This window comes from Camelus bactrianus, chromosome 25 (assembly GCF_048773025.1).
Source record: "Camelus bactrianus isolate YW-2024 breed Bactrian camel chromosome 25, ASM4877302v1, whole genome shotgun sequence".
NCBI classification, from domain to species: Eukaryota; Metazoa; Chordata; class Mammalia; order Artiodactyla; family Camelidae; genus Camelus; species Camelus bactrianus.
The window spans coordinates 40840357-40848043 of NC_133563.1; the positions used below are offsets into that span (position 1 = coordinate 40840357).

The 7687-nt window shown below is 42.9% G+C and overlaps 1 protein-coding gene across 8 annotated transcripts in view; it reads left to right on the forward strand.

The window, feature by feature from the left end:
• Positions 1 to 4391, forward strand: part of LOC141575060 (trafficking protein particle complex subunit 9-like) — a 144816-nt gene extending 140425 nt beyond the window's left edge. For all 8 annotated transcript variants that reach the window (XM_074353234.1, XM_074353236.1, XM_074353230.1 and 5 more), the window contains one exon: positions 3347 to 4391. The gene's annotated coding sequence lies outside the window, so the exon portion shown is untranslated. The remainder of the gene's footprint in view (positions 1 to 3346) is intronic.
• Positions 4392 to 7687: the final 3296 nt, after the last annotated feature.

Sequence of the window (7687 nt, forward strand, 5' to 3'; positions counted from 1 at the left end):
TAGAGTACTTATCATTTTTCTGTCTTTGCCCTTTAATTTTGTTTCCTCTTCAATGTTCTATCCTATTTGGGGCCTTATTTTATTTTTTAATTAAAAAATGTCTGTTAGCAGTTAAGAAAACAAAAGCAAAGAAAAAATGCACATGATACCTAGATTTAGAAAATATCTAGTGTGTTTTCTGTCTCGGCAATGGAGGGTTCTAGAAACTCTTGAAAACCTTCATTACATAAGTTCCTTAAAATGCTGATTAAGAAATAAGACCTTCCTTCCTCATCTTTCAAGCTGCACAGCTAATTGTCAAAAAAGTGAGGGGAAATCCTCAGAAGCCAAGTCAAACCAGAAAGCAGGGATTCTGGGAGATACACAAGCCTTAGAAGCCCTGGGGGGCCAGTTGGCTCCTGAACTGAGTTTCAGTTGCCTTGACAGGAGGGCAGGAGGTGAGCCCCAGGCCTCTCACACTGGGAGTTGGATGGCTGTTCTTATGTAAGGCCAAGTGCATCCTGAATCCTGCTTTATAAAAGGGTGAATTAGAAAGAAAAGTAAAAAAGCATTCCTCAAGGCAAGGAAGTAAGGAAAGTCAATTTTTTTGGAAGCGGGGAAAAATAACATATCCAATGTAAGTATTTAGTTTAAATCTGTTCTGGCATGAGAGTGACAACAAACTCCTGGCAGAAAATCACAGCTCCTCCAGGAAAGAGAAGTTGTGTTTTGAATGAATCAGTGGGCAGCCATTCCGAAAAAGGTCTCCAGAGTCTTCTGGATCAAGATGCTGGACCCAAACACCTCCCTTCCATGGTCTCATTTAAATAACCAGAAAGGTTTTAAAGGAAAGAAGCCATAATCATAGTTCTATTTATTGACATTAATATATGCTAGGAATTCAGAGGTGACTATGGAGTTGTCTCCTCTTTTATTGACCTTACTTTCTATTTGACATAGTTGGGGAACTTGGTGGAGGGTGGTGTTAGTCTGTTGCAATTAGCCAGGAGAGGAGATTAAGAAAACAGTGAAGGGTGGGTGACATTTTTAGCTGAGGAAAGTCCTGTTCAGTTGGTTTGTAATTGCAGACTCGTTGAGTTGTCACTGGAGGGAATTGATCTTATGGAATTTGGACTTAACTCAGGCCTCTTCAGAATGGACAAGTGAACCTGGAGAAAGACAGTCAAATCTGTGCAGACATTAAAGTCTACGTGAACGTGCTGTATCCCTGAGCCAAAGATAGGACAAGTAGGCAGCACTTTTTGAGGACAGAGGAGTGGTTTTTAAGGTTCTCCAAGAATGAATCCCAGGGAACCGGGATGGCCAGTTGTCAAACTGTGACTTTGCACTTTGGACGGTGTACCCACCGAGGTTATTGGCCGTTTATAGGTTTCCATTTCTCTTTAATGCATGACAGGTGATGAGGACGTGGGCATACACTTTTGACACCTTGTCGAAGTGACTGGGTACCTGCCTAGAAGTGCGGGCACAGCTACGGCTGCGCCATACATCTTGCCGCCCATCCCGCTCCCCAGCTCCGTGATCACGGCAGAGTGGTTCCTTGATGACCTGTCCGTCTCCTCTGTGACATTGTAACCCAACAAAATACCGGAGCGTATTAGCTTGGCTTTGTTCTTTTCCATCCTTCCCTTCGAATGATGATGACTGATAATGGACCCAGTTACGTTTGCAGATGATTTACACGTAGGGTTTTCAGTACAAACCTTGTAATACCCACTGTGTGATCTAGAGAAGAAAGTTACATTCTTTCCAAATTGTTTTGATGCACTTATGTGGGAAAATGATGTACGTTTGAATATGTATTTCCTCTCTGAATCATCATGGCTAGAGATGAATATTTGTAGACATGGAATGAGTTTTCTGTATTTGAACTGTATGGTCCCCTAAATTCTCCCCAGCTTTTTAAAGTCATCACTGGAGTGCTACCTCCAGAGTGTCCCAAAGCATCCACCACTGCCTGTTCTTCAGACACTGTGAGTTTCCAAGCTGGAGAAGGCTGCTAGCTGGTGAGGCATTCTCTGGCACATCTCTGGCTGGCTGATGTGAACTTAACACACAAGACTTGGCAGACAGTATCTAACCATGGTCACGTCCATTTCTGGAACACTCATGGAGGATTTTACACCTATGCTAGTGGCATACGTTATTTCATTTAGTTTTCCCAACAATCATAATTAGATTTTATCACCTGTATTAATAAGGAAACTGTCAAAGCGAGTGATGTGCAGACTTTGGACTGGAACAAGGGTCTTTCTGATCCCCGTCTCAGTTCCCTCCCCAGCCTGTCCTTCCAAATGGCCAGGAGACTCTTCCTCAGTCTTGAGTTTCCCACTGATGTTACCACTCTCTTTGTTTCTGGAGAGGAAAACAACTCTAAACTTACTTTCCAGTTGGAAATGGAATGGAGAGTTAACGTTGGAAGCCGGGAGAGTCTGTCCTGTGATGAAGCGGTCTCCGAGCCACTTCCATTGGGACGTCACGTCACTGTCTGGGCCCCTTGCACAGCCTGTGCACAGGTGATAAGCCAGATGTGCCGAGCAGTCCTCCCGGACAGGGCAGTGCGTTGGAAATGAGTTTGGGGATTTGGTTTCATTACATAGGTTCCTGAGGGCCTTGGCCTCGCACTTCAAGTGGGACCACTCCCTGTCCCACAGACTCGTGCTCTGGGCCCGTGCAGACCTGACGTGGCCTCAGCCTGAGGCTCAGGGCCCGTGGTGATGAGGAGCATTTTAGTCCAGGGTCTGCCGGAGGCTCTGACACTTCTGGGCCTTGGGAATTTGTCCAGGATGATAATAATTCCTCCCCGAGTTTCAGATTTCCTTGCCTGTGAGCCGGGGTAGTAATAGTTTCTGAAATGATTGTAATGATTCAGTAACGGGCACAGCGTGTGCTGGCAGGTAGCTGGTGTTTAAGGAGCAGAAGTCGCAGTCACTCTGTCAGCCTCTCACTGTGTGCTCTGTGCTTTGAGAGGTTGTGTGTTTGGTGAAAGTCCCACCCAAACCCTAGGGTCTAGATGAACTGTTGTTCCTTTACTTTCCCTTCCTTTTCCTCTTTCCCGTCTCTGTGTCCCATGTTTAGGTAGCAGATTCCTCTGTTTCAGGGAATACGAACCTTTCTATTAAAAGGAGAGGCGGAACTCGGAAAGGTGGGGCCCAGAGGGGGTCTGGAGCGTCTGCACAGCACTGCTTCCCTGCATTTCTGCATCCGGTCCCATCAGTGTATGAAGTCAGCCTTCCTCTTCCTTCCTGTGTCGTTGGGTCTCTGTTTTAAGGGAAAATTTTTTACGGGTCTTTTTTCAATTACATGTTTCGTTCAGATGCTTGTTGCTTTTCTCCCTGTGCTTCAGCATTCCTAGGAGAGAATTCAGCAGTGCAGCATCCTCTCCGAGCTCTATGAGTTGATCGGCTTCCACTGCAAGTCCGTCTTCTTCAAGTGGGTGGCCCCCGTGCAGCGCGCGGCCCCCAGCATCCCGGAGCCTGGCGGGAAGGCCTGCTACCGACTCCTTCTGCAGACGCTTCCTGGCTACAGTCTGTTGCTGGATCTGCACGACTTCAGCAAAGGTGTTGGAACTAAAACATTGCTTCAGTCCCATTAACCATGCCTGGTTTGGGCCCTGCTGTCCTGTCTCATCAGGGTGAATTCTGATTCGTTTAGAACAGGGCTCAGCAGACTTTTTCTGTCAAGGGCTTGGGAGTAAGTATTTCAGGGTCTGCAAACCTCCTGATCTCTGGTGCAGTTGCTCAGCTCTGCTGTTCAGACGCCAGAGCAGCCGGACATTCCACACACCCACAGAGTGTTATTAACAGAGGTGGCTGGGGCTGGATTCGGTGTATGAACTGCAGTTTGTCCCCACAGCCTCCTCACTATTGATGCCTGCACCAGAGCGTGCATTTGCGACAATGGGTGAACCTGCACTGACAAATCATCATCACCCAGAGCCCAGACTTGACACTAGGATTTACACTTGGTGGTGTGCACTCTGTGGGTTTCGACAGATGTGCAATGACATGTATCCACCGTCACAGCATCATACAGAGTAGTCTGTCTTAGTGACCTTAAAATGCTCCGTGCTGCACCTCATTCATTGCTCCTTCCCCTCTAGCCTCTGACAGCCACTGATCTTTTAGTCTCTGTGGTTTTGCCTTTCCCAGAACACCATACAGTTGGAATCAGACAGTTGCGGAACCTTCCCAGATTGGCTTCTTTCACTTAGTAATATGCATTTAAGGTTCCACCATGTCTTTCCATGCCTTGATAACTCATTTCATTTTAGCACCAAATAATAGTCCATTTTCTGGCTGGACCACAGTTTATCCATTCACCTACTGAAGAACAGCTTAGTTGCTTCTGAGTTCTGGTGATTATGAATAAAGCTGCTATTAACATCTGTATGCAGTTTTGTGTGTGGACATAAGTTTCCATTTCGTCGAGTAAACACCAAGGAGCACAGTACCCGGATCATATGTTAGGAGTACGTTTAGTTTTGTAAAAAATTGCCAGACCGTCTTCCAAAGTATCTGGGCCATTTTACATTCCCACCAGCAATGCATGAGAATTCCTGACGCTCCACATCCTCACCAGCATTCGGTGCTGTCAGTGTTCTGCGTTTTGGCAGTTCTGACAGGTGTGCAGTGGTACCTCGCTGTTTCAGTCTGCATCCCCTTGATGACAGATGCTGTGGAGCATCTTTCCATAAACTTCTTTGGCATCTAGATTTCTTCTTTGATGAGGTCTGTGTTCAGGCATTTTGCTCATTTTTTAATCAGGTTGTTCATCCTTCTTGTTGAGTTTAAAGAGATTTTGGTATATTCTGGATATCAGCCCTTTATCAATGTGTCCCTGCCCTTCACCTGCAGCACCGGAGTTGTCCATTGGGTCTCAGTGGAGTGTCATCTCTTTAAAGAGTTTCCCTGTCTTCCCTCAGCCTAAATACTGTCCTTGTATTTTTCACTTTCATTGATTCATTTTGTTCTTTTTAAATAGCATTTCCCATAATTTGTAAGTACATTAAAAAAAAAAGGGCAATGATTGAACACCACCTCCCCTACCAGGTTGTGTTCCCTGTGAGAGCAGAGGCCCTGTCCCCACTCACCATGTCCCATGACAGCACATGTCACATGTCCATGTAAATGTGTGTAACGTGGGGCCAAACCTGATGAGCAGCTATGATGACATATTTTGTCTACCATTTATTGAGTAGACTTTGTTTCTGATGTTAATTATTAAATCACATGAATGAAACTTGTTTGTTTTGAAAAATAAAACAACAAAGCACACCTCCATTTGATTGGTACTTTCTACTTAGCCTTCTGACCCAGGAGGGGATGTTCACCATCATTTTGTGGAGTAGGTTGGGGAGGTAAAGTAAGAGAGTGAGATCAAATAAAGTAAAAATGATAACTATAAGTTGGCTTTATTTTCACTAAGACATAAAAGTTACTTTAAACCCTATCTCAGCTGTTGTTCTGTTGTTTTAAACATTTCTCATAGAATTAAATGGAAGCCCACTAAACCCTGAAAGGGAAATTGTGTGCTCAGGTCCTGAAAAGTGTTTATGTCTATTTCTTGAAATGCACATTTTCCCTGCTGGTTACAGAAAGTCACGGCGGGAACACAGCCGTGCACTGTGTGTCTGCCGGCTTCACGGGCTGCTCACTGTCATTTTCATTTTCTTGTGTTGCAGTTTATGAAGGTTTTCCATGAGATATATTGCTCAGCCTTTTCCTGAATGAAGGATTGAATTTTCCACAGGAAATCTTATGAAAGAGAGTGACAAGGCACATGGGTTTCCCAAAAAGGAATACTTGATGTAATAAACTCTCATAATGGTGAACTTTTTTAATACAAGCCAGTTGAAAATTTTATCACTAGGTCATAGGCCACAAATCTGTCTTAATAATAAAAAGATTCAAATTTTATAGAAGAAGCGGTTTGAATCAAGTAGAAATTATGATTTGTACACTAGTTTGTGTTAGAAATTATACTCAGTCTTCTCATAATTGCCTGTGGTAGGAACTGGATTATTATTTATTTATTAAAAAAAAATCCACTAGGTGCTATTTGCCCCATTCTTGATGCAGCAGTGCTGAGGTTAGTTAAGTTGGGCCATTTAGGATTGTTAGCTAGGTTTTCCGGACATTGATTTCAGCCTCTTTATCTTTTTTACAATCTCTTCTTTTGTATCGGCCTTTGGTCTTTTGACAACGTGGAAATACTGCACGGATCTGCCTTTCCCTTTTTTCTTGTCTTTGTGGGAAAAGATTTCTGAAAGACAAACTACTAGGATATTAAGGATTTTGTGTGGGGTAAGTTTGTTCAGTTCTAAGGATTTCAATTAATACGTATTAATACTTGCTATTCAGCTAATGACAGTAAAATTATAAACTAACTTAAGTATACATCAGTAAGTATAGTACAATCAGCCCATCACCCAGATTAAGGAATTCACAAACTTTTCCATATTTCCATTATTCAGACCTTTGTTCTTTTATTTGTCCTTTGTTGAAGTATTTGACAGCAAATCCAAGAAGACATGTCATTTTACCCTATGTGCTCAAGTAGGCATGTCTGAAAAATGAGGGCCTTTTTTTGATCAGGTTTTTCCATTTGACCGATGTGCTCGTTAAGTACCAGCTTTATAAGGCATCTCACTAGGCATTAGGGATCCTTGGGGCAATGAGACAGTCCTGGCTCCCAAGGAAGTTAAGGGCTGATGGAAGAAACCAACACAGGAGCTTGGGTGCCTCACTTAAGGTCCCTACTGGATGACACCAATTGGACAAAATTTGTGCACAATACAGTAGGATTCACAGAAGGGACTGGTCAGACTTGTAGGGCAGGCCGTGAGAGAGGGGGTCAGCAGGGCTACAAGGGGAGGACTCATTTGATCAGAATCTGAAATCCTTTCTGCCAACCTTTCTACCAAGCCCCCAGGGCCCATCACACACAACCCTGTGCTGTAACTGTTTTTGATTCCAGTTACCACATCTCCTTCAGGAAGGATTTTAAGGTGGAAAATATTTAAAATCCCTAATTGTTGCCAGAAGGGACATAGAACAAGGAACATGTAAACAACACAAATGTCCATCAGCACATGACTGGATAAAGACGAGGTGATACATATATACAATGGAATACTACTCAGCCATAAAAGATGCCATTTGCAGCAACATGGATGGACCTGAAGACTGTCATTCTAAGTGAAGTGGGGTGGAAAGAGAAAGAAAAATGCCATATGACTTCATTTATGGGGAATCTAAAATTAATAGCAATAATAAGACCACAAATGAACTAAATATTGTTTTGATTTCTTGAATATATGGAAGCACATCTGACTGTCCTTTGTGATTGGATTACCATATTCTGTTTATTCTTTTGTAGATGTCCTTATTCCTCTGGTAACTAATTTTAAAAATCTAAAGCTCTAATCTGTTCTTAGAAACAATAATTAGTACATATATGTAAACTAAAAACTGCAGTATGCTCTATACATGTATTTACATGCAATATGTGTATGTGAAGTTGAACTGTAAAAATTCTACCTGATAAAGCTGAAAAAGGAAAAAAATAAAAAAATTTATTTTAAAAAATCACCCCTCTTTAGATATTAAAACGTTCATTTCTGAGATTCTGTGAAAGACAACATGGAAGTAGGTTTTTAAGATTTTCTCCTTGTTCCTCGGTGAGC